The sequence below is a fragment of the Crocuta crocuta genome, unplaced genomic scaffold (genome assembly GCF_008692635.1).
Source record: "Crocuta crocuta isolate KB4526 unplaced genomic scaffold, BGI_CrCroc_1.0 scaffold112, whole genome shotgun sequence".
Lineage (NCBI taxonomy): Eukaryota > Metazoa > Chordata > Mammalia > Carnivora > Hyaenidae > Crocuta > Crocuta crocuta.
Genome location: NW_027528818.1, coordinates 5,709,063 through 5,734,701, shown reverse-complemented (window position 1 = coordinate 5,734,701; position 25,639 = coordinate 5,709,063).

Below are 25,639 nucleotides of genomic sequence, written 5' to 3'. Positions count from 1 at the left end.
GAGACAGCATGAGCAGGGGAGGGTCAGAGAGAGAGGGAGTCACAGACTCTGAAACAGGCTCCAGGCTCTGAGCTGGCAGTCAGCACAGAGCCCGACGCGGGGCTCGAACCCATGAACTGCGAGATCATGACCTAAGCCAAAGTCGGACGCTTAACCGACTAAGCCACCCAGGCGCCCCTGCTCTAACTGTCTTCTTCTGTGGTGCCAGGGCCTTCGTACTGGTGAGATTTGCGAGGAGAGCACAGAGGACCTCGCCTTGTGTGCATCAGTTCCAGAGAGGCTTTCAAGGTGTAAAATAGCTTTGCGAGGGGTTGTACAGATTTGGTACATCTCCTTCTAAGAGTTCTGTCTTTAATGTTCTTTGTTCTGACATCATTTTCTATTTCGCTGAACCATGCTTCCACATTTTAAAATATAAGCTTGTTTTTTTTTCCATTTTTAAAAAAAGAACTAAAAGGGTAGTTACAAAGAGCCATCAACACCTTTCCATCAGAAACCACCCATGAAAAGTAGAGGGATTAAAGGAAGTATGGGCAGTCCAGAGAGAAAAGTGGCAGGAAGTCAGCTCCCCGCAGAGGCGAGAGTTGGGGATACAGAAGAGCAGGAAGAGCCCCTCACTGGAGATTATCGAGGTCCCTACATTAAGACACTGTCTGCTATCAGTGCTGGTTGGCACGAGTCAGCCTCCTCAGAGGTAGGCTGACTGAGGAAGCATGTATGAGTAAAGAACATGGGTGTTGAAGTCAAGCAGACCTGGGTTCTGATTCAAACTCTGTCACTAGTGGGCCGGTTACTAATGTCTCCAAGCCTCAGTTTTCTCATCTGTAACATGGAGGTAGTAATACCTTCGAGGGCGTGGTGACATTTGGGGTTCCTGATTTCTGGTAGACAGTGTACAAATGGCCGTGCTCTTATCATGGAAGAATTCTATTTTGGAGACTCATGGGGATATTTTTCTGCACTTGCTTGAGGCCTTCTACCATATCTTCCTGAGGGAGAAGAGTGGACCTGCACCCCACGTTAGCAGAGTAAGTGGTCTGATTTGAATGTGGCCTCATTTTTCTCTCAGAGGAGAGGGCACTGTTTCTGGCCATCTAGCCGCCTTTCCAGTCGGCCATTGGTGGAACTGGGGTAGAAACCCCTTCTTTTGTACACATGAGATCAATGCAGCAGAAGCGAGTTGGGTTGGGGAGGGGGGCTGGAGTGGGAGGCCTCGGGTAGAAAAGGGTATTTGGCTGTGAAGAGGGCCTGGGGCCAGGCCAGAGAGGGCAAGCCCCAGACACGGGTTTTGCGGGCGGGCATGAGGCCCAGGAGACCAGCCCTGCAAAGCAAGCAGGGCAGGCCGGAGCAGAGAAGGGGACACAGCAAGGACAGGGCAACCTTGTGCGCCTTCGGGTTCTGTCCAGGCCCGCCCTGCTGGTGGACTCAATTGTAAACTGAATTCCTTCCCGCCTGGGCAGGGTGCTCCTCTCCAAGCCCTGGCTTTTTCATCTCTAAGATGGACAAAACCCAAGGCCTCTGTCATAAATTCATTAGAACAAGTAAGCCGTAGATCAAGAATGGCTGTAAAAGTCCTGACTGTATTCCTTCTACGTGAGGACACCGTGCGGGCACATTCCCGCTCCTTCGGGGCTTTGAGTGGGGCACTCTGTAACCCTGGGAAGGACTCAGGCAGGTCTGTAGCAGCCAAATCACACCATCCCTGTTTTCAAAAGCTTTATCTTTTGTGCTCTGTGATTGCGGCTGAATTAGCTGGAGTTGTATTAACACAGGGCTAAGCGCTGAATTGTGTGTGAGTGTGCTCTTCACTTCACAAAGACAACGTCCAGATGTTGTTAAACCCTGACTCCATTCTTTGCTTCTGAAGTTTTCTAAGTCCTTTGATACGGTGATTATCATCCAGTTACTTAACACATTCACTATGAAGTTTCTAGAGAAGCACTGTGGGCAAGTTTCTAGATGAAGCAGAGATCCAGGTCATTTCTTCTCTCCGAGCCTCCCTTTACTGTGTAGAAAAGGTTGTCTGAGCAACAACTAGGGCCGCTCATTGTGACAAAATCCTCCATCCCAAGAAGCAGTAGCCCAGGGCAGTCCACAGTGGGGGTGACACAGGCAACTTGTGGTCAGTGTCACCACCAGGTCAAAGCAGGGGAAAATATGTGTCACATGCTCTCTTAAAGGGGAAGAATGAGTCCATTCACTCTTCTTTTATCTTTCATTCAACAAACATGTATGGAGCACCTAGAACGTGCAAAGGAACCGCAAAGATAGGGCACAGTTCTTAAGGAGCTCCCAACAGAAGGAAATGTGGGAAGACTACAGACCTCTCTGGAAGGTTGATGTGAAAGGGAGAGACTGTTCAGGAAGTGACAGGGAATGCAAACTATGCCTTTTGATTTAAAAAATCCAGCCTCATTTCACTATAGTTACCTTCCATTTGCTAGGCATGTACCCCTCTACTGAGCTCAAAACGTTTGGGCAGAGTCGGCATAGGGTAAGAGGGAATCATGACAAAGCACCCTCCCCCTCTCCCCCATCACCCTCAAAGTCTGAGGGACAAACCAAGGCCCAAAGCAGCCCAATTAGCCTTGATAGTGGTGTGGATTCTGGGTGGGCAACTCAGACTCTCAGGCTGTGTGTGTGGATGAGCTGGAGGGGTCTTTAAAATACCACCCTTTCCCCAATATCTCCCTGAGTTCTACAGAGGTGGGTCGAGACTGGGCTGCTCTGCCTGTAGCTCTTTTCCTTAAAATTTCTTTTCTGGGGGTGACTGGGTGGCTCAGTCAGTTAAGTGTCTAACTTTGGCTCAGGTCATGATCTCATCGTTCGTGAGTTCGAGCCCCGCAGCAGGCTCTGCGCTCTGTGCTAAATGCTTGCTCAGAGCTTGGAACCTGCTTCAGACTTTGTGTCTCCTCTTTCTGCCACTCCCCCCGCCGCCAACTCTCTCTCTCTATCTCTCTCTCAAAAATAAATAAATGTAAAAAAAATAAGAATAAATAAAACTTCTTTTCTGGATCACACAATGAAGCCACTTGCCCTTTTGTGATGAAGGAAAGAGGAGTTACTATCTCTTATATTTCACACACAGGAGTACTAAAGAATCAAAAGCTTAAGTCATGTTCCCAAGGTCATAAGGTATATAGGTAACAGAGATAGGGAAAGGATTCAAGTTCCTGGTCCCCTTAGTGTTGCTGCCTCAGCGTTAGACCTAGCTGCTTCTTTAAAGCCCACATTTAGTTAGGATGAGGGGCTGGGCTGTGAATTATTTCCGCCTTAACTTTCCTCATCACAAGAAGAAAAAGTGGGGCAACTCTCTTGCTTTCCTCTGCTTCCGCTGCAAAACTGCTTTATGGCTTTATGAGCACGGCCAGTAAGATGGTGGCATTTTCCCCTCGGCACGTATGAACGCCCTTGTTCTTTCCGCTATTGGTATTCTGCAGCAGCTGTCTTATGGAGCCTGGAGAGCTCCAACGAGGATGGGCCGGAACTCCAGCTGCTGGTGAGCAAGTGTTCACTATTTATAGCGAGAGGGGGGCTGCGAAGCAATGGAATTTTTTCCTTCTGAGTAGTTTCGATGCAACCAACAGGAAGTGGCCTGTGATAGATGCTCAATTCTGTCACATGAATGAAGGCTCTTCTAATACTTCGCAAACTTGGTTGTGCATCAGAAACACCTGGGTGGGCTTGTTAAACGGTGGATGGCGGGGTCCCGCCCCCAGAGTTTCTGCCTGGGTAGGTAGACAAGTTTTTAGGCAGGGTTGGCGCAGCTGTTTGGAGGAGCAGTGTTATGATGGTGGTGGTGGGGTGGGGAGGAGTGTACAGGGAAGAGCCATCCTCCACGGCAGTGGATTCAACCAAAGGAAAGTACGGACAGGCACCAAAAGACACTTTTTGGTGATCTCACTGTCCTTGTCAAATCCATTGCCAGAGCAAAAGTGTTATTTTATACAGAAAGAAAACTGCATTAAAGTTAAACGATAGGATTCATAAGAAATGTGTATGCATACTATATAATAAAAATTCTTTTTCATCTCCTCTTTTTAGTGAAAAGATGCAATTTGCTTGGTCATTTTGTCACATCATAATGTTTGGAGTCAAGCCTGGCAGATATGACCTCCAGCTTCAAGTTCAAGCAGAACCAAACCTGGGCCTTGTTGGCTGGTGAGGCCATCCATCCTTGGTCAAGGGCCAGGGAAAAGCAGGCAGGCAGGCACTGGAAGAATGTGGCTTATCTGCAGAGCAGATCAAGACCTGGACTTTGGCCTTTGATTGCTTCTATGAGATTGGTCTGGTTAGGTTTTCTGCTCCTTTTGGAATGAGTCTTGTTATCTTATGTTTTCCTCAAAAGTTATCCATTTAACTCAGATTTTCAAAATATTAGCACATATTTGTACAAATGATTCTTTTATAAAAGTTGTAGTTTCCAAAGACAAATATTGAATCATTATGTTGTATACCTGAAACCAATATAATGTCAATTATGCCTCAAACTGATAAATACAAATTTTTAAAAAGAGAATTACAGTTTTTTTCTTATTTATTAAAGTTTTTTTAAATGTTTATTTATTCTTGAGAGAGAGCATGAACAGGGGAAGGGCAGAGAGAGAAGGAGACACAGAATCCAAAGCAGGCTCCAGGTCCAAGCTGTCTGCACAGAGCCCGACGTAGGGCTCAAGCTCACCAACTGCAAGATCATGACCTGAGCCAAAGTCAGATGCCCAAACGACTGAGCCACCCAGATGCCCCTTTTTTCTTATTTTTTAAAGTTTATTTTTATTTATTTGGAGAGAGAGAGAGAGAGAAAGGCGGAGAGAGAGAATCTCAAGCAGGCTCCACACCATCAGTGCAGAACCTGATGTGGGGCTCGAACTTGCCAACAGCAATGCAAGATCATGGCCTGAGCCCAAGACAGACACTCAACCAACTGAGCTACCCAGGTGCCCTTAGAATTGTAGTTTCTTATATACATGTGCAAATTCACTTTCTAATTCCTAAATTTATTTGTATTTTCCCCCTTTTTCTTGATCAAGTTTACTGAACGGATTATTTATTATTTTTGCTGTTTTTGTCTTTTTCAGTGAATCAACTCTGCATTTCTTTATCCAAATGAAGACTGCAAAGGGCCTGAGATTTTATTCTATTTGCAAGTGAACTGGTTAGTCTGCTGGCAGAACACACAAGCCTCCCAGGCCTGGGAGAGCAGCATGTCGGCATTCATGCCTTTTGGACAGGTCGATGCCTGAAGGCCCTGCGCTGCCTGCTCACATAGTGGGTTGTGTTCCGGGAGAGGAATTCGAATCCCAAGCTTAGGGGACTTGAGTCTTTTGTAATGCACGGTAAGAATGCTGCCCTTGGTTCTGGGTAGAGGCACTCTCTATTTTTCAAAGCTGCTGGCTACAGAAACCTCCTTGAAAAGATAGTCTGCAGCAAAAGCAGCTGGTGCGTCTGCTCCTGAGATGTGCAGGGACGCAAGAGACACGTGCGGCATTTTCTCCCAACAGTCGGTTCCACTGATTTTGTTTTCACCTTCATGTTATTCTGCTTTTATTTAATTCCTTCCTTCTACTTTTCTTAGATTTTTAAAATCGTGCATTATCTTATTTTATCTTCTTGAATAAGCGCTTCCTTAACATGCGCTCTTCTTAAACTAAAAGAAAAATTTAGTTTTCTGAAAAATTTTTAATGTTTTTATTTATTTCTGAGAGAGAGAGAGAGATGAGCAGAGGAGAGTCAGAGAGAGAGGGAGATATAGAATCAGAAGCAGGCTCCAGGCTCTGAGCTAGTTGTCAGCACAGAGCACTACGTGGGGCTTGAACCCACAAACTGTGAGATCAAGACCTGAGCTGAAGTCAGACGCTTTACCCGACTGAGCCATTCAGGCGCCCCAAAACGTTTTTTTTTTTAATTCTTTAATGTTTAGTTTTGAGAGAGAGACAGAGAGTGAGCAGGGGAGGGACAGAGAGAGAGAGATAGAGACAGAGACAGAGACAGAGAGGGGGAGACACAGAATCTGTGTCTGTGTCAGAATCTGAAACAGGCTCCAAGCTCGGAGCTGTCAGCACAGAGCCCGACACGGGGCTTGAACTCCTGAACCCTGAGATCATGACCTGAGGTGAAGTCAGATGCTTAAACAATGGAGCCACCTAGGCGCCCCTAAAAAGGTTTTAAGATTATATTTTTTCCTCTGAACAAATCTTTGACTACCTCTCCTAGATTTTAACAAGTAGTGTGCTCCTGATCATTATTTGCTAAATTATGTAGCTTTTCTTATTTACGGAAGTAGAAGGCTTTGAACAAAATTAAACATCTCTGCGTCTCCTCACTCTCATGGTTCACTCTGGAAGCTACTGTTTTTTCCTCAGTCTCTGGTATTTAATAGGATGTCTGTTACTGATGTGCCAAACTAAACAAGGTTAAATTGCACTTCACTGCAATTTAAGAGGAAATGGAATTTGGAAAATGAAGACTCAAGTCCTGACAGCCACTTCTTACAGATAACCAAATAAACCATGCACTTTGAGTCTCCTTTTTGTCCACAAATGTAGGGTTGAATTACATGATCCCTCACGTCCTTTTCAACGTAGGACTCTAAGACATTTGGACTTAGTTTCAATTAAAGGGGCTTGATGATTTCTAGGCTGACTTGTTAGTTGAGTTAGTTAGTTAGTTGGAATAGCGGAGTTTACCCCTTGCCATGTTTTCTTGTGTGACACTCTCAGAGGAGAGAAAGTCACATGGCTCGTTCCCTTCTCTTTTGTAGTAAGAAATCAGCTCAGCTGGTCCGACTCAGATAAGAGAGGACAAGGCTGATGCCAAGGTGGAGCCTCTTTCTAACAAGGCTGTTTCATGCTCGGGAAGCTCCATGGCCACAGAGTTATCCAGATGTTCCTGTTCTTTCTCCAAATGTGTGTGGAGCCCTGAAGGCACGGATCCCTTTCCTGGGATTTCTCCGGGTGTACCTGTCCTGTGCTGAGTCCAACACACTACCCTGGGGAATTGCGGGACCTCAGAGCCTCATCAACAGGCATTATTTCTAGGCCTTTAAGTGTTTCCCCAATAAATCTGATTCTTACTTTACACCACGTGTGCTGTTAACGTGCTCCCATTCTTTTTGCACAACGCGTACTATTTGAGGAATGTACTGCTCAGTGCTTTATGTACATGGTCTCATTTAATCCCCACAACAAGCTTGATAGTTAGGTAGATTATCCCCATTTGACAAATGGGGAAAACCTAGTGCTCAGAAAAGTGAAGCAGTTTGTCCAAGGTCACACTGTTGTCCAGAGCTAGGACTGGAATCCACATTGTCCTGTTTTAGGGCCTGTGCTATCAACTCTAAGAGGGCGCAGTTCACATCCTAGACACCACAGACGGTTTCCTGCAGGTGGCACTAACGGGTCTCATTCAAACACAATCAGTATATAGTGACCAGTTTTTCCTAGAGAAAAGTGAAGTGGAAGGGACATCTTTTCTAATTTGTCCCAAAGGACCACATGGATGGGCAGCAGCTCTGATGTCATAGGGCCGTATCATAGGACGCGACTAATACGAGGTGATGAAAGTGTTTTTTGTTTTTAAAGGAAATGGTTAATTCAAGAAGCATTCACCATTGAGGAGAAAGCAAAGCCAGGTGTCAGAGGGAAGGAGGGAGGGAGGGGCGGAGCGGGAGGTGGAGTGGAGATTCCGAGGCCCTAAGGCCAGAACGTTCAAGATAGTGCAGCTTCTAACTCCTTCCTCACTGCTCAGCAGCACTTACTTCTCAGATCTTCTAGCAAAATTATTGGGGACCAGGATGCCTGTTCCACAGCACTGCTCCTCAAAGGAAAAACCTACTGTTGTTGGGAAGGCTCTGACTAGGAACATCTGTTTAATAAGGCAGATGGGGAAAAAAATCTTCATTTTAAGGAAATGAACTTTAATATGTTTCCTGAGATGGAAATGACCCTTTGGCTCCATAGTGCCTCAGGCCCACAGGGACTACAGAGATCCCCTACCTCCTGAATGGCATTTTGTTACAAAGTATCCTTTAATTCTTTTCCATACGCTCCAATGTCCTACTTCCATATGCTATTTTCAGTTTTTGTGAGCAAAATACTCTTCTGAGATCTGCCAGCATTCACATTAACTCATTCCCTGCTTTTCTCCATGGCTGAGCAAACGGCAGATTCTCTGGTGTCCAAGAAGAGCCCAGCCTTCTAGAATCTCTCTTGGCTCAACTTTCGTCTGGTTTAAATGGATTGTCACTTCAGGGCATCTGGCTGTCCTGAGCAGTCCTCAAAGTGCCCCTGAAAGATTTGTATAGTAAATACTTGTGTACACCTTTTTTTGTTTCTTAAAGTTTATTTGTTTTGATGGGGGGAAGGGAGACAGAAAGAGAGAGAGAGAGAGAGAGAGAGAATGCATGCAAGCAGGGGAGGGGCAGAGAGAAAGAGAAGCGGAGAGAGAGAGAGAGAATCTGAAGCAGGCTCTGCACTGTTAGCTTCAAGCCTGACATGGGGCTCGAACTCATGAATCATGAGATCATGACCTGAGCCAAAACTAAGAGTCAGCTACTTAACTGACTGAGCCACCCAGGCGTCCCATAAATATATGCATACACTTTCTTTTTTTAAAAAAATTAAAAAATGTTTAATTAAAAAATTTTAAATTATTTATTTTTATGCGTACATTTTTAACACCCAGATATGCACATGTATGCACCCTCAGATAGGTGATATGCCTGAACACTGAAGTAAATGTTCACATGGGGCTTGTGAAGTAAGCACAAGGCTTTGCTGTCACAGTATAAATCCATGCACCTGAACGCAGATGTACGGAGAGCCCCACAGAGGCACATGCACATATCCATATGGAAGTAGATATGTTACCCCGAGAGAGCATATGGATGCATGGAGGCCATCCTGTAGGAAGCATACAGAAGCCATCATAGACTGCTGATTTAAAAGGATCCCAGGAACTAGGAAGAAAGTAAAGTTGGCACAAGCTCAAGATGATAAATAACTGCCTTGATGACAATAGGTTCACAGACAGCCAAAGGCAGAATCATAGGGTCCTGAAATTTCACATAAGTGTAGTTCCCAGCTTGGAGTGCAGGAAAAGGAAGAATTCCAATAACATGATTTGCTGTCATTCCTTAGTACTACCAAGCTGTTGGAGGGATAGGGGGGAGCTTTGATCTGCTGCACAGGAATGTCCCTAGTAGAAAAGTAGTCTTATGTAAGTTGTATGAATGACTTCTATGAATTTTCTGTTTCTTTTTAGTTTTTTAATGTTGTATTTTATTTTTTGAGAGACAGAGACAGAGCATGAGCATGGGTGGGGCAGAGAGAGAGAGGGAGACACAGAATCCAAAGCAGGCTCCAGGATCCTAGCTTTCAGCACAGAGCCTGACACTGGACTCAATCCACAAGCTGTGAGATCATAACCTGAGCCAAAGTCAGACAGACACTCAATTGACTGAGCCACCTAGGCACCCATGAATGTTCTTTAAGTCCAGGTAGTTTCCATTTTATTGATTCCAAGTTCTTCTATATTAGCCTTTGGATAATTAATTTGGCTCCCAGAACTCGTAAATACTGCTCACCTCAACAGAATTTTAGTAACACCAAAGATAGTTCCCCTTGGAATTGTTTTGGGTGCTTCCTAGGGAAATGATAAATCAGGTATGTCTCCTACTGCAAAAATAATAAGTGTATCATGGTGTGTAAATTAGTCTCCTGAGAGTCTGGGTAATATAAACTTATTCAGTAGAATTTAAGCTAAGAAAATGGTGTCTCTTATCTTTAACATCAGCAAAATAACTCTTCATTGGGGGGACTCACCCTACCTCTTCAGAAGTCATCTCATAGCTCTCATTCATTCAATGAATACTTACTTTGAACCTAATATGTGCCAGGCTGCCTTCTAGATAGGGAACAAAGCACACACAACTCTTGCGGAGTTTGGGGATAAAACCTTGGACTGTCTTTTCGTGAAGCTTCACATAGGGTGTGGTTCTTGTTAGCGATTGTTAGATTGCTGGTTTTTTCCTCTTGTGTAAGGACTGGGCCAGTTTTGCTGAGCATTACACATCTGGCACTAACGCTACCAAGTGGTAGAAAGCACTCAATAAATATTTAAGGAAGGAGTAAATTAGTAAATTCTCAAAGCTTTGTAACTGGACTCTGGACCTCAAGGAACTGATCCTAAACTCTTAGAACCTTTAACAAGTATGCATGCTTGGAAATTATTCATGAACATTGCTCTCTTGGTACACGATCTCTGGCCCATCCAGACTCTGGCATAGCCATAGAGAAGTAAAGCAGTCTGATCCAGAAAAGAGGGGCCCTGAGCTTAGCTTTCCTGAGCTGCCCTCAGCTTTCACATGGTCCAGAAGCTGAATTGAGAGTTGGTGGTCCTACCATGGGGTCCTTTGTGAACACTAGATGAGTGGCCCCCACAGCAGAGCTTGGGGTAGACCAGCTGGCCATATGGACTGATGAGAAGCCTAGGATTTTGCAGCAAGAACTGAAATGAGGCTGGGTTGAGAAGGAAGGAGTCCCCTGTCGCATCCGTGCCATGTCCCTGCATTGCCTGCTATAGAGTTGCTGAACCGGCAGTTGCCAGTGTCAGCATCTGGGGCCAGCAGCACCAGGAGAAACAGGAAGATTGTCTAGAGACCAGTGGATTGCAGTCAGCAAGTATCTAGACACACGCACCAAGCCAGGGTCACACTGTCCACCGAGGGCCATGGGGACAGTCAAACACGTGTGCTAATCAAGCACATCAGAAAATGCCAAACCAGTCTTTAAGCTGGCTGGTTATCCTGTATGGTGCAGGTGAAGACATTTGTCAGAAAAGGAATGAATGGCAACAAAGAAAGAACTCTGGAGCACAGCGACGTTGGGACAATCCAGGAGGACAGTACCAGATTTTGCTGCTTGGGTTACACCGAGCTAGAAACCCCTACGTCTCCCCTCTTGGGAGACAAAGGCAGATTCCCCCCGCTTCCTTGTCTCATCATATCCTATATTCCTCTTCTGTTGCAGAACTGGCCAGACTCTGTCCCAGGACAAGCCAGGGACACAAAATTCTCTTCCCTCATATATCCTGGAGCCATTATAGCAGAGAAGCAAGGGGAGGGAAAGGCTATCTGAAAGCGTGAGATCTTAAAAGTTTTTGTATTGACCTTACTGAGATATTATTTACACACAATAAAACTACAGATTTTAAGTACATAGCTTGGATTTTGACAAAGGTACTCACAAAACCAATAAATTCCCCGGTGAAGATATAGAATTACTTCTATCACCACAGACATTCACTTAGTCCTAAGGAGTGAACATTTTTTATCTGAAAATATTGTATCCTGAAAATACATAAACGATCAGATCAAAACAAACTTAATTTTTTTTCTGACACATCCATAGTTTCACAGCTAAGGAAGAAGATCAAATGAATTATAGACAAAACAAAGTAGCTACATTTTATCTGTGTATCTTAATTTTAGTGGGAGCTAGCTTTGTGTCCTTGCTATGCTTGAGAAATGGAAGAATTTGATGTTGGGAATTAAGGGAATTACAGATAGACTAGAACTGGGGAGAAGAGACTGTTTAGATGAAGAGGTAGGCATAGAAAGTCTGGTATACCATATCCGTTGCAGCATTATTCAATAGCTAAAAAGTCTGGGGCACCTGGGTGGCTCAGCTGGTTGAGTGTGTGACTTCAGCTCAGGTCATGATCTCACGGCTTGTGAGTCCAAGACCTGTGTCAGGCTCTGCACTAATAGCTCAGAGCCTGGAACCTGCTTCTGATTCTGTGTCTCCCTCTCTCTCTGTCCCTCTCCTGCTTGCATTCTGTCTCTCTCTCTCTCTCTCAAAATAAATAAACATAACAACAACAATAAAAAGATAACAAGTGGATGAAATCTTAGTGTCCATCAATGGGTAAGTGGATCAAATATATATATACACACACATATATATAAAAATGGAATATATATATTGCATACATACATATATATTCCATATATGTACATATATATAAAAAATAGAACATTGCAATACAAATATTGGAATACTGGAATAATTCGATATTTTTTCAGCCTTACAAAGGAAGGAAATTCTGACACATGCTACTACATGGATGAAGGTTGAGAATATTATGTTAAGGGAAATAAGCCAGTCACAAAAAGAAATACTGTATGTCTCCACTTGTGTAAGTTACCTAGTGCGGTCAAATTTATAGAGACAGAAAGCAGAATGCTGCCTGCCTGGGGCTGAATGGGAACAAGGCATTGTGTAATGGGCATAGAGTTGTGCAAGATGGAAAAGTTTCTGGAGATGGGTGGTGGGGATGGTTGCACAACACTGTGATTGTATTTTATGCCACGAAACTGTACACCTAAAAATGGTTAAGTTGGTAAGTTTTATGCTATGTCTACTTTGCCACAATTAAAAAAAAAAGGTGGGTGATGAGAGAGAAATAACATCTGACTCTAAAGCCAGCACTTTACCACGGCATATACACCCTTCACCGGGCCAAAGGGGTCCCATCTCATTCCATCTCCTTTCAATCATGAGCACAGCTGTGGGCCACAAGGCCTCTTTCCCATGACTCTCCAGAGAGGTGTGTCTGTGGCATGCATGCACACGACCATGCACTCACGAGGAGCACACATCTCTAGCATTCTCCTCGGTGCAACTCAAGGTGGTAACTGGCATGTGGGTTCGTGGCAACGAGCGAATCAATACACATGGATTGAGCACTCTTTTGATGACACTGAATTAAGCTTAGTGGAAAATGTCCATAAATTAGCATTCTTCATGATTTGCTAAATGATTTCCATGTTTAGATGCTGGGTTAGGAGCTGTGTGTGTGTGTGTGTGTGTGTGTGTGTGTGTGTGTTGGGGGACTGAAGAGGGAAGACCTACCTGATGCCCTTAAGGAGGTTATGCTCTCCTAGGGGAGGTTAATTTGTATGCAAATAACTACGGAACAAAGTTCAAAGTTATAAGTGGCACAGTAGAGGCATAGATAGAATGTTAGGAGGAAGACAAATGGAGAAGGAAATTTATTGACACTGATCTTAGCCTCATGGTTGGCAATTTTACAGAAATAGTTTCATGTGATTCTCCATGCAGCTTTGAGACGGATATCACAACAGGATCATTGAAGTTTAGAGACAGCAAGTGACAGCCCTCCCCAGATCACATAGGCAGGAAGGGACAGAGCCAGGATGCAAATCTAGTCTTTCTGACTCAACAGTCAATGTTTTATTTGCTGTACCAGTAGTCTCAAAGGAAGGAACCTAACCCAGAGGCATCCCGAGATATTTCAAGGGTGTATGGGTGAAGATGGTTTTAAGGGTATGGTTGATTTTGTTTTCCAAAAATAGCTTAAATGATATTTCCCACCCACATGTTCTTCAGGAATCCTGTACACCCCAACAAGTAGAAGAAAGAGTCTATGTCTCTTCCCTCTCAAACTGGAGTGGGCCTTTGTGAACATCTCAACTAATAGAGTTGGCAGAAGTGAAGCAGCATGACTTCCGAGGCTATGTCCACCTGCTCCCTCTCAGGATGCTTGCTTTTGGAATCCAGCCACCATGTTGTGAGAAATCCCAGACCTCAAGGAGAGACCCACATAGAAAGGAACTGTGTTGGGGACGCCAAGACCCCGGGCTTGATGATTCACTACGAGGTCTCACAGGACTCATCATATGGTTGTACTCATGGCTAAGATTTATTATCGTAAAAGGATACGTTGCAAAACCAGCAAAGGGAAAAGGTACATAGGGTAAAGTCAGGAGGAAACAAGGTGCAAACCTTCAATAGAGTCACATAGTACATGCTTAATTCCTTCAGCAATGAGCTGTGACAACCCATGTGAAGGGTTGTCTACAGTGCCCAGGGTTTTTATGGTGGGCTCATCACGTAGGCATCCTCTGCCTAGCGGGTACTAAGATTTTAGACCCCCAGAAGGAAAGCAGGGGCTCAGTTTAAACCACACTGTTAGTACAGTTTAAGCACCAGAAGACACTCTTACCAGTTAGGGTGATGGGACACCTCCCCAAATCCAAAATTTCAAATACCAGTCAGAGCCAGCCGTATAAATAGTTCTGCCTTAAGGAGAGCAGTCAGGCCTGCTGTGTTGCCTCTTTTCTGCCTTGGACCTAAAAGCCTCTGACACCATCACCCTAATGGAATCCCCAGTTGACAGCCTTCAACACTTGACCTCCATTGTAAGGAAGTCATTTTGGAAACACATTCCCCAGCCCTTAGGCCATTCCTGCTGAAGTCACACGGAACAGAGATGAGCTTTCTCTTCGGAGTCCTGCCCCAGTTACAGATTTGTGAGCAAAGTACGTGATTGTTATTGTTTTAAGGTACTAAATTTTGAGTGGTCTGTTATGCAGCAATAGATGTGGGAATCGTTTTCTAAATTCTACTCTTCCAAATGTATCTTTTCTAAAATTGATCATCGTGAGATGATCACAAAGGCCATTCTTTCACTTTACAAACAAAGATGTATGTGCACCTTCCATTCTTACCAGGCTGCTGTGTCCTAGATCAGGAGTTGGAAGGCTTTACCTGATAAGAGCTAGATAGTAAAGATTTCAGAATTTGTGGGCCATATACTGTCCCTTGGTATATTTGTGCGTGCATGCGTGCGTGCGTGTGTGTGTGTGTGTGTTTTACAATCCCGTAAAAAATGTAAAAACCGTTATTAACATGAGGGCTGTTCCAAAGCAGTCTAGACAGGATTTGGCCACCCTCAGTTTGCCAGCCTCTGTCCTAGCAATTAAAAAAGCACACCCGCCCAAACCCAACAACAACAACAACAACAACAACAACAAAACAACCCAGCAAACCAATAAAAGAAAACCTCCAGTGCAGCAAAGAAGGGTACAATTAGAAAGAATGGTGTCAGTATTGAAAATATTTGGCTAACAAACCGTTTTGCAAACCACATGTTTTCTAATTCACTGCTTTCAACTGTATTGAAGAAGAACCTAATGATGTTTTTAGCTGGTGGACCATTAAGAATAATTTTAGATGTTAGATCACTATATGATTGTTGGTCTATAACCTGGAAGGCATTCAGGGAATTAAGCAAAAGGAAAATACAAAATTCATTCCATTTTTCACCTACTTTTTTTTGGGTGTGTTTATTTTTGGTAGAGAGAGAGAGAGACAGAGTATGAATGGGGGAAGGGCAGAGAGAAATAGGGAGATACAGAATCTAAAGCAGGCACTAAGCTATAAGCCGTCGGCATAGAGCCTGATACTGGCCTCGAACTCATAGACTGTGAGATCATGACATGAACTGAAGTCGGACACTTAACCGAGACACCCAGGTGCCCCATTTTTTACCTACTTATTCATGTCAACAATATTCTTCAGTGCATGTGTCTTTAAAAAATAGAAATAGGAATAGAATTCATATAGAAGCTTGTATCATTCTAGCAATAACAAATGTTGATGAAAAATGCAGGAACTAATTGGAAAAAAGACAGCCCCATCTATTTAAGAGATACGTGTCCAATAAAATTTTACTTTTCATCTTTAAGAAATATACATATGTTGTTTTGTTCAGTTGTATGCTCCTAATAATTGTGATACTAACTAATCCAAAGTAGGCAGTCTACTAGTTATAGGAAATTTAAATAAATTCCAATTTCAACTTCTATGCATATATTCATAGCAGAGATATAAGAAAGAATAACCAGTAAAATAATCTTAAGAATGAGTATATGGGATTAGCATAAAATTCAGTGGAGGAGTTAGAAAAGTGGATGATGGTGGCTCTCAAATTGCTGTGATATTCAGATTCCGCTGGGTGCATTTAAAAGAGTGATGGGACAGTTTTATTTATCAATGTCAATAGTCACAGTACACCAGGACAGCAGTTCTCACAGTGGGGTTACTGAGCCAGCAGCATTGGGATCTTTACAAATTCTCAGGCGGCCCCGACCTACCAAATCAGAGACTCTGAGAGCGGGCCCAGCAAGATGTGTTTTGACCCATTGTTCCCGTGATTCTGATGCACGCCCAAGTTTGAGAACCACTGCATCAGAAAGGACTGTCTTTTGCAGTTCCTTAAGCTTATAATGAATGTGTTTTTTTTAATTAAAAAAAAACTTTTTTTTTAATTTCTAGGAGAGAGAGAGAGACAGCGTGAGCAGGGGAGGGTCAGAGAGAGAGGGAGTCACAGACTGAAACAGGCTCCAGGCTCTGAGCTGACAGTCAGCACAGAGCCCGACGCGGGGCTCGAACCCACGAACCGTGAGACCATGACCTAAGCGAAAGTCGGACGCCTAACCGACTAAGCCACCCAGGCGCCCCATAATGAATATCTTTTTATGTCAATTTAAAATGTGTGAGGGGGCACAGGGTCTTACAAAAAATTTTTGAGGCCCTCAGGCAACAATGTTTGTGGATCCTCACACCAGACCCTGCACCTATTTTCTATCTTTAAGCTGAAGAAGAGTTTTCCTCTGCGGAGGGAATGGCAGAGCAGGACAAGCACCTGGGGATGGTTTCACGTGGAAACAGGGGCGGGTTGGGACATGTGCAGGGAGAGGAGCATGGCAGGCGGAGAGGACCATATGAAAAAGACTCAGAGGTGGGGTGGCCCAGGGGTGAGTGAGGGGAGGGCCAGGCTGGGCTGGAGCCAGGAATGTGGGCAGAGAGTAGTTGAGGTAAATCTGGAAGGACATGACGGCAGTGACGCCAGGACTTTATTCTGAGCAGGAGAAGGTATCGTCAGAGATACGGTTTGTTGGAACAAGTCTGGCATCGATCAGGTGGGAGAGACTGGAGGAGGTGACACTAGATGTAGGGGGGCACCCTGAAGTCCTCACCCCAGGGGGTTGCCATCCTCTCTTATCTGGACCAGTCGGTCCCTACCCACCATCCCTGAAAAGTGTGGGTGATGCCCTTCCAGGGTATAGTAGGAAATATTTTGGTCTTGGTCCCTGGTTCCTGACACAGAGCTCCTTAAACCTTTGGAATTCCCTGGATGATAGGAAGGTCTTTGGGGATTCCTAAAGGGTCCCTTTTGAGCACACTTGAGTTCATGCTAATATGGTGACTTAAAGAGCCTCAGGATGCACCTGGTCACCAGAAAGACCGAACTGATCGGAACGTTGGAATTTTCAGCCCCACAAGCCAACCTCTGAGAAAGAGGAATAGGGGACTGCCGATTAAGTTCTACAAAAACTCTTGAGCAAGAAGATTTGATGAGCTTCTCGGTTGGTGAATGCATTCACGTGCTGGGAAGGTGGTACACCCCTGTTCTGTGGGGATAGAAACTCCCGTGTGAAAACCCTGCGGGACCTTGCCCTATGTTCCTCCACACCTGTATCCCTCACAATAGCCTTTATAATGGGCTTGCAGAGGTAAGGAGTGTATCTCTGAGTTCTAGGACATGCGGAAGGAAATTAATCAAACCTGAGGAGGGGGTCATGGGAAACTTTGACTTATAGTCAGATGCTTAGAGCACAACAATTTGGACTTGTAATTGGTGTCTGAAATGGGGACTGTGGGACTTTAGCCTTTAACCTGTGTGATCTGAGGCTATTTGCAGGTAGTGCCATAACTGAGTTAAATGTGTAGGACACCCACTCGGTGTCCACTGAGAAAGGGAGAATTGCTTGGTGGTGTTGGAAAACATTCCAAACCACCCAACCCAGGGAGACTGGCAAACCCTAGGGACAGAGAGAGTCCTATGTTGCTGCTCTGAGGCAGCTATGGTCCATCTGTCGCTTTGGGCTCTAGCTTGGTCCCACATTTGAAATCCTTGCCATTTCTTAAGCAGAGATTGTGCCCACCTCCTGAGATCAATGAGATGTCTGTAAGATGCCAGGAGTTGTTCAAGCAGAAGGAATTCACAGACTCCTGGAGCACATTATCATTATCTTTGTTTCCATTTAACCAAGGACTCGCCAGGGAGAAAAGGCATTACATCATCAAAGCAATCTCTCATTGGCTGCTCATTCCCCAAGGGGGAGGGTTTTCTTTCCAGTGGCTTGGTTCTCCTAAGTGTTATTTGCAGCACAGAGGCCTGTCCTGTCACTTCCGTTTCCAGATTCAATGCCTCTTATATCATTAGGTAACGGCGGCAGGAGAGTGAGATAACACAATGATGGTAGATTTTAGTTGCTAGAACCACGTACCTGGTGGTAAGGGGTCCTGAGACTCATGCTGTCTCCTTTAAGGTTGCTTCAGATTTTGCATCACTACATTAATTCATCTTGCAATATGCATGAGTGACAGGGATAATGAAACGGTGACATTAGCTCTTCTATTTAGTGTCCTATAAAATGGGAGGCAAATGAATTGGTTCTGTCGGTGCATTTGAAGCTTCGATTTACAGTTCCTGCAAGAATTACTGTCCCCGTGCGTATGATGTCTGAGGCCACCTCGGTTTTCATTATCTGCCTCATTTCTTGAAGGTTAATGATTTGACTGATTTTTAAAAATAAGCCTTATACAATTATGTTGAAAAAAAGGAGGAAATTGTCACAATTTCTTTTCTCCAGACTTGAATTTGATGTTTCTTTTGGATGAGAAGAAGAGTTAAAATGAGCACCTCATTTTTTTTTTTGGCAGTTATAAAGCAACATAATTCTAAAGTGAAATTTCACTTAACCATCAAGCAGTTCCAATCATTTGATGGAAAAAAATGTAAAGAATAAGATTTCAAAGGAACTTTATTTAAAAGCAGCCACTGGGGGGGAAATAGCCACTGGGCATGTACTGGAATAAAACTTTTCTAAAAAGTTTATTTATTTATTTAGAGAGAACGCATGTGTGAGTGTGCATGAACAAGGGAAGGGCAGAGAAAGAGACAGACAGAGAATCTCAAGCAGCTCCATGCTGTCAATACAAAGCCTGATGCCGGGCTTGAACTCATGAACCGGTGAGATCATGACCTGAGCAGAAATCAAGAGACGGATGCTCAGTTGACTGAGCTACCCCAAGTGCTCCTGTAATAAAACTTTTAACGACCATTTTATTTTTCATATCTGAGTTCATCTTTAGTGGAGTTAGTTGGTGGTGAACAAAACCAGAGCGATGGCCTGGTAGACAAAACTTGGTTTCTAAAATGACGGTAGCATCCTCTGGTGATTTAGAATCTTTCTCAGGAACTCGCTGCTTCCTCTAAGTAGCCTCACCCACACCTCCCCACCTCCCCTGCTTCCTACACACATCTCTCCCAGAGCTGCACTTGTAGCACTTCATGGGTCCAGGCCTGAGACACAGGGAGGCTTCTCAGCATCAAAGCCCTCAGGGAGACCTGACCCAGCATGTGTTTTCTTTCTTGCGAGTGTACAAGTCTTTCTGGGGCACGGACTAAATTTACTGCAATGATGTCCAAAGGAACCCGTTAATAAAATTGTGTTTTGTGAAGGGCTTTTATGTTTTCAGAGAAGGTTTGGGGTGATAAATTTACACCTGAATGTTAAACACTCATATGGCATTGTAGCTCAGAGCTCAGGCTTTGGAGTTACACGGGGTTGGGCTTCTGGATTTAGCATTTACTAGCTGTGTGGCCTTGCTTACAAAACTTTCTGAGCCTCAATTTGCTTTTCTGTAAAATTGGAATACTAAACCTATGTCATTAGTTTTGTGTATGGATTAAATAAGAAGAAAAAAGCGGGGGGCACCTGGTAGCTCAGTCAGTTGAGTGTCTGACTCTTGATTTCGGCTCAGGTCATGCTTCCAGGGTTGTGGGATTAAGCCCCATGCAGGCTCCATGCTAGGTGGGGAAACATGCTTAAGATTCTCTCTCTCTCCCTCTCTCTCCCCCGCCCACTCATGCCCTCTCTCTCTATAAAATATATATATATAATAAGAAATGAGTATATGTATTCTTATATATAAACCTATATTTTTATATAAGTAAGAATATATATATAATGTGTAACACAGTGGCTAACATAATAAAAAATCAATAAATTAAAACTCTTCTTATGAACACTACTACTATAAATCTGATTCATTGTTGAAAGTTCCAGATTACTGAATCCTTTTCTACAAGATAACCCAAGAGTGTGAATCTGAGAGAGCTGCGGTGGAGAAAAAAATATTTTGGTCTCCACTTCCGGAGTCCCTCTTTACTTTGGTTCTGGGAGGGTAGGTCAAGGTTGAAATACCCTGCTGGTTTCCAGCTCCACCTCGGGCAAGCTGAGGTTTTCTGTCAGGCGTGGGGGCCTGGAGGCTTGCACAGGGTGAGGTTGGGGGTGGGGTTGGAATGGATCCCTCTTCCAAAGGGTTCTAATCATTGCTCTTATTTTCCCAATGGTTTCTGTCTTTTGTTGGAATTGGAAACAGTCTCCTGCGCTATCATTTTAGAAGACAGACCATTTCCAATTAAAAAAAAATTTTTTTTTTCTAGAGAAATGTCTCAGTTGGAGATAGAGTGGAAATTCAGATGGTTCTGGAAAGTAAACTTAGGTGACAGTCTCTTCTTCAATCATTGTATGCATGACGATAATCTCCCTCCTTTACCTGCACGGAATACCTTCCAAGGCCACCAGTGGGTGCCTGAAACCACACTGGTACTGAGCCCTACATATGCTACTATTTTTCCAAAGCATATGAAGGGGTTCAGGACAAGCCCCCCCCACATCTGGCTCCCCAAATGTGCCACTTTGGCTGTGGATTATTTCAAGCTGAGGGCACTTGAGAGCCTACACAGAGAAGAATCTAAGCTGGGGTTCTTTCTCAGAAAAAGGGTTATTAGCACAGATAAATTTTATCTGAGTGACCCATCTGTATGCCTAATTGCCAAACATTCTCTCTCCTTCTTATTGCCCTGTAAAGCTCATTCCTTTCCTCTGAAGTCCCCGACCCCCACCCCCGTCTCCTTGCTTCACGTTCGCTTGTATGCCTCATTTTGCCTGTCTTTGGAATTTCTATGTCTGTGTGGATTCCCTGTACGTAGACTATTAAATGTGATTTTTTCCTGTTAATCTGTCTCATGGTGATTTCATTCTTAGTCCAGCTAGAAGGACCTTTGAAAGGACAGGAATTCTTGCTCCCTGACACATACATTCCCATGATAAATGAATTTTAATTTATAAATTAGGCACAGTAAGAGATTAGCAACAATAACTAATAATAAAATGGAACAAATATGATAATATACTGTAATAAAAATTATGTAGTGTGGTCTCTCTCAGAATATCTTATCATACAAGAGGGTGCCTGGGTGGCTCAGTCGGTTAAGCATCCAACTTCAGCTCAGGTCATGATCTCATAGTCCATGGGTTTGAGTCCCAATGACAGTATAGAGATTGGGATTCTCTCTCTGCCCCTCACCCACTCACTCTTCCTCTCTCTCTCTCTTTCTCTCTCAAAAATAAATTAATTAATTAAAAAAATCTTATTGTGCTACACTTCCCTTCTTCTTGTGATGATGTAAGATGATAAAATGCCTTGTGCTGAGATGAAATGAGGTGGATTACATGGACATTGTGATGTCGCGTTAGGCTGCTATTGACCCTGATGACACTTCAGAAGGAGGATCAAGTGCTTCTGGACTGCTCCTGCCGCCCCCAACCTCCCCCCCTCCCCCCCATAATTAAACCATGGATAAGGGAGACCACTGTGCTGCAGGCCCCAGGGGTGAGTGGCCCCCTGGGGAGAATGGGACCATGATGCCAGTGAGGCAGACTCAACGAAAAGGGCTGTTTTCAGAACTGCCTCCCACCCAGGCGGCTCTGACTTCATGCCCAGGGGAGAAGAGGGCTTTGTGCCTGAATTGAAAGGGCCTGTGACTAAGGCTTGTGGCACTCTGAGGCTCAAGGACCCTTGTGTTGTCAGCCCTCTGAGTATGAGCAGGGAATGTTCTTCCTTCACCAGAGACATGAGACTTTTCTCCCGCCTGGAGCTTGAGAGCCACTCCGGCCCCACAGGCCCCCGGCTGGGGCAGAGTAGCCACGAGCTTGGAGGAGCTTATCTGGGGTCAGGGTTGAGGTCTCCTCTCAGCCAAGTTTACAGCTTTAAGGACACTATAAATACACACCGTGGAGATCCCCAAATACACTCAAATGAGGGAAATCCTTTTTTAATTTAGTGTTTTATTTATTTTTGAGAGAGAAAGAGAGAGACAGAGCACACGTGAGGAGAGACAGACAGACAGAATCCGAAGCAGGCTCCAGGCTCCAAGCTGTCAACACAGAGCCCAACTCGGGGCTGGAACTCACGGACCGTGAGATCATGACCTGAGCCGAAGTCAGACGCTTAACGGACTGAACCACCCAGACACTCCCAAGTGACAGGAATCTTAATGCCAAACTGATGGAGGCTGTGAGTCATGGAGATTTAGGTATTAATCTATATGAAATCCCAGTTGTGGTCACAGACTAGTGAAACCTGAGATATTTTGGCTACAGATACATAGATATATTTCCACAAGATGCATTCTTTAGGATTTAGTGCTCAATTCTCTAATTTAACCATTCATTATTATTCACTAAAAAACCAAAAACTGCTCAAGATTTCATCTGTATCTTCCAGATGTCCCTTTGGTGGGAAATCCAGTCAATCACCCCACACTGCTTTCCTCCAATGGATGGCAAACCACTGGTTTGGGACGTGTCACTGCATTGATCGATTTGACCAGATGTTTGGCAGTGTGGGACAGACTTTCCCACACTGTGGAACGTAGGGAGTTTTAAACTTGTCTAATTGTTGCCTTAATTCTGAAGTGGCTGCCTTATTCAGTAGCAATAGAACCTTGTAAAAGAGTTTCTCTGAGAGATTTTCCTCACACAGCCACCTGTGCTATTCTGGACAACAAGGCCTCTATCTCAGGGACCTAAAATTGGGAACATTTAATAACTCCAGACTCAGTCTTGGCATCTCTCCTGACCCTGCGTCGGGATGAGTCATGTGCCTTTCTTTCGGAGTCAAGTGCTCTAACCACCAACCCAACAGAAAGGCTTTGCTGATGAAAGTAATAACAAAAACCCTTTGAAAAAAACACTTCATGATAAGGTAACTTTAGGGCATTTGAGATGATTTCACATAGATGCCTCTTGGCTTTCCCACATCGTGCATGAGGAGCTACGCAAGAGTTGCAAAATCTTATTACAGGAAGCAACAGAGGAAATTTCAACTTGGACCTGAAAAGCCAGGTCTGAGAATTGGCAACTGTGATAGCCCCATCACAATAAGGGTCTGATTATACTTTCCTCCTTGGAGTAAGTTCTTCATTTGGCTCCTAGGACCTCACCCTTTACTGCTTCTCCTCCTCCACCTTGGCCACTCCTCTCAGTCCCTCAGCTGGCCCTCTGGATGCTCTCATGCTTCACTCTCTATCTGCTCTCCTCCCCTGGTTGATGTCATGGGTCTCATGATGTCATTGCTATCCATATCCTTGTACTTCTGTATTTATATCTCAGCCCGTACACTCCCCTGAGCTTGGGCTCACTCACTCAGCCTGCTCAACATCTCCACTGAATGTGAAAGCCATCTTAGGACTGACACGTCTGACCCTGAGGTCCTAGGCTCCTCTCCCAAATCTGTCCAGCCCATATTCTTCCCCATCTCAGTTGATAGCGAGTCGATCCTTGCAGTTGCTCAAGCTGAAATAACTTAAGAGTCATTGCAGTGAGTTGAATGGTGGCTCCCAGAAAGATGTGTCCACGTCCTAACCTCCAGTGAATGTGACCTTGTTTGGGAAGAAGGTCTTTGCAGATGTAATTACATTGAGGATCTTGAGTTGAGATCACATTGTATATTGGGGTGGGCCCTAAATCCAATGACAAGTGTCCTGAGATGAAAGAAGAGATGACAAAGACACAGAGGGGAAGTTCATGTGAGGAAGGAGGAAGAGACAGAAGTTTTGCAGTCACAAGCCAAGGGGTGCCTAGACACCCCAGAAGCTGGAAGAGGCGAGGAACAGAGTATCCCTCGGAGCTCCTAGAGATAAGGCAGTCCCACCAGCTCCTTTGTTTCAGACTCTCTGGCTTCCAGAACTGTGAGAGAAGACATTTCTGTCATTTTAAGCCTCCAAGTTTGTGATGCTGTGTTACAGCAGTTACAGGAAACTAATAACGGTCATCTTTAACCTTCCTCTCTCATGTCCAGCCTCAGAGCGAGTCCTGTAAACCCTGATGGTGGATTTTTTTTCTTTTTCTTTTTTTCTTTTTCGTCCTTCTCCTTTTCCTACTTCATCTTCCTTTTTTTCTTTATCCTTTCCTTCTTCTCCTTCTTCTTCCCCTCCTCCTCCTTCATGCCAGTGTCTGACATAAGTTTTGATTGTTGAGGCAACCACTTCAAAGAGGCATCACTTCAAAGATAAGGTATCTCAAAAACCAGGAAAAACACATTGCCAGCCACAGGATCAGATAAAGAGCCTGGCCACTGTCCCACAGTGAGACTCCTTTGTTTCAGAGGTCTTGGTTGAGTTCAATAACTGACCATTTGGACCACTTGTTTTTTTCTCTTCCCAATTTTTTTTTTAATGTTTATTCCTTTTTTGAGAGAGAGACACACACAGAGAGCATGAGCAGGGGAGGGGCAGAGAGAGAAGGAGACACAAAATCTGAAGCAGGTTCCAGGCTCTGAGCTGTCAGCACAGAGCCGGATGCGGGGTTCAAACTCATGGACCATGAGATCATGACCTGAGCCAAAGTCAGATGTTTAACCGACTCAGCCACCCAGGCGCCCCTAACCATTTTTATGTGGACAGTCCAGTGGTGTTAAGTACATTCACATGGTTGTATAACCATCACCAGCATCCACCCACAGAACTCTCTTCATCTTGCAAAACTGAAATTGTATACTCATTAAACCATAATTTGACATTCTTCCCCTCAAACCCCTGACAACCACCATCCTTTCTCTCTTTATGATTTTGACTACTCTATGTACCTCTTGTGAGTGGAATCATATGGTATGTGTTTATTTGTGACTGGCTCATTTCACTTAGCATTACTTCCTCAGTGCTCATCCATATTGTGGATGTGTCAGAGTTTTATTCCTTTTTCAGTCAAAAAGCTGTGCTCTCCAGTAGCACCATTATTCCACAGGGACTTCCCTGGACTGATCCAACCCCTTCACCACATTCGCTGTGGGGCCAGCATAGGGCAAACAACCAAACTTGATTCCAGGGTGAAGCCGTGATGTTGAAAACCACATATCACGCGGTTTCCTGCGAGTTCTGTTTCCCAGGGTGTCAGCCAGCTTTGCTGGGCCCACTGTAGAGACGGCAGAGGGACCTGGGCAAGTTTTGAGGCCAGAGAACGCCCTATTCCTGCCACAGCATCCTTTTCCAGTACTCACACACTCATCCCCACGTGATCTGTTTAAGGGCTTTGCCTCCATTTTAGTGGATACAACTCAACTCCTCATTTCACGAAATAATCTATAAATTCTGAGAATTAACTCAGATGGCAGGCAGTGTGACCCGAATTAAAGGATTTTTGGGGCATCTGGGTGGCGCAGTTGCTGACTTTGGCTCAGGTCATGATCTCATGGTTCATGAGTTTGAGCCCTGCATCTACCTCTCTGCTGACAGCTCAGCGCCTGGAGCCTGCTTCTGATTCTGTGTGTTTCTCTCTCTCTGCCCCTCCCCTGCTCACGCTCTGTCTTTCGCTCTCAAAAATAAAAAATAAACATTACAAATTTTAAAAAGGGGGGGC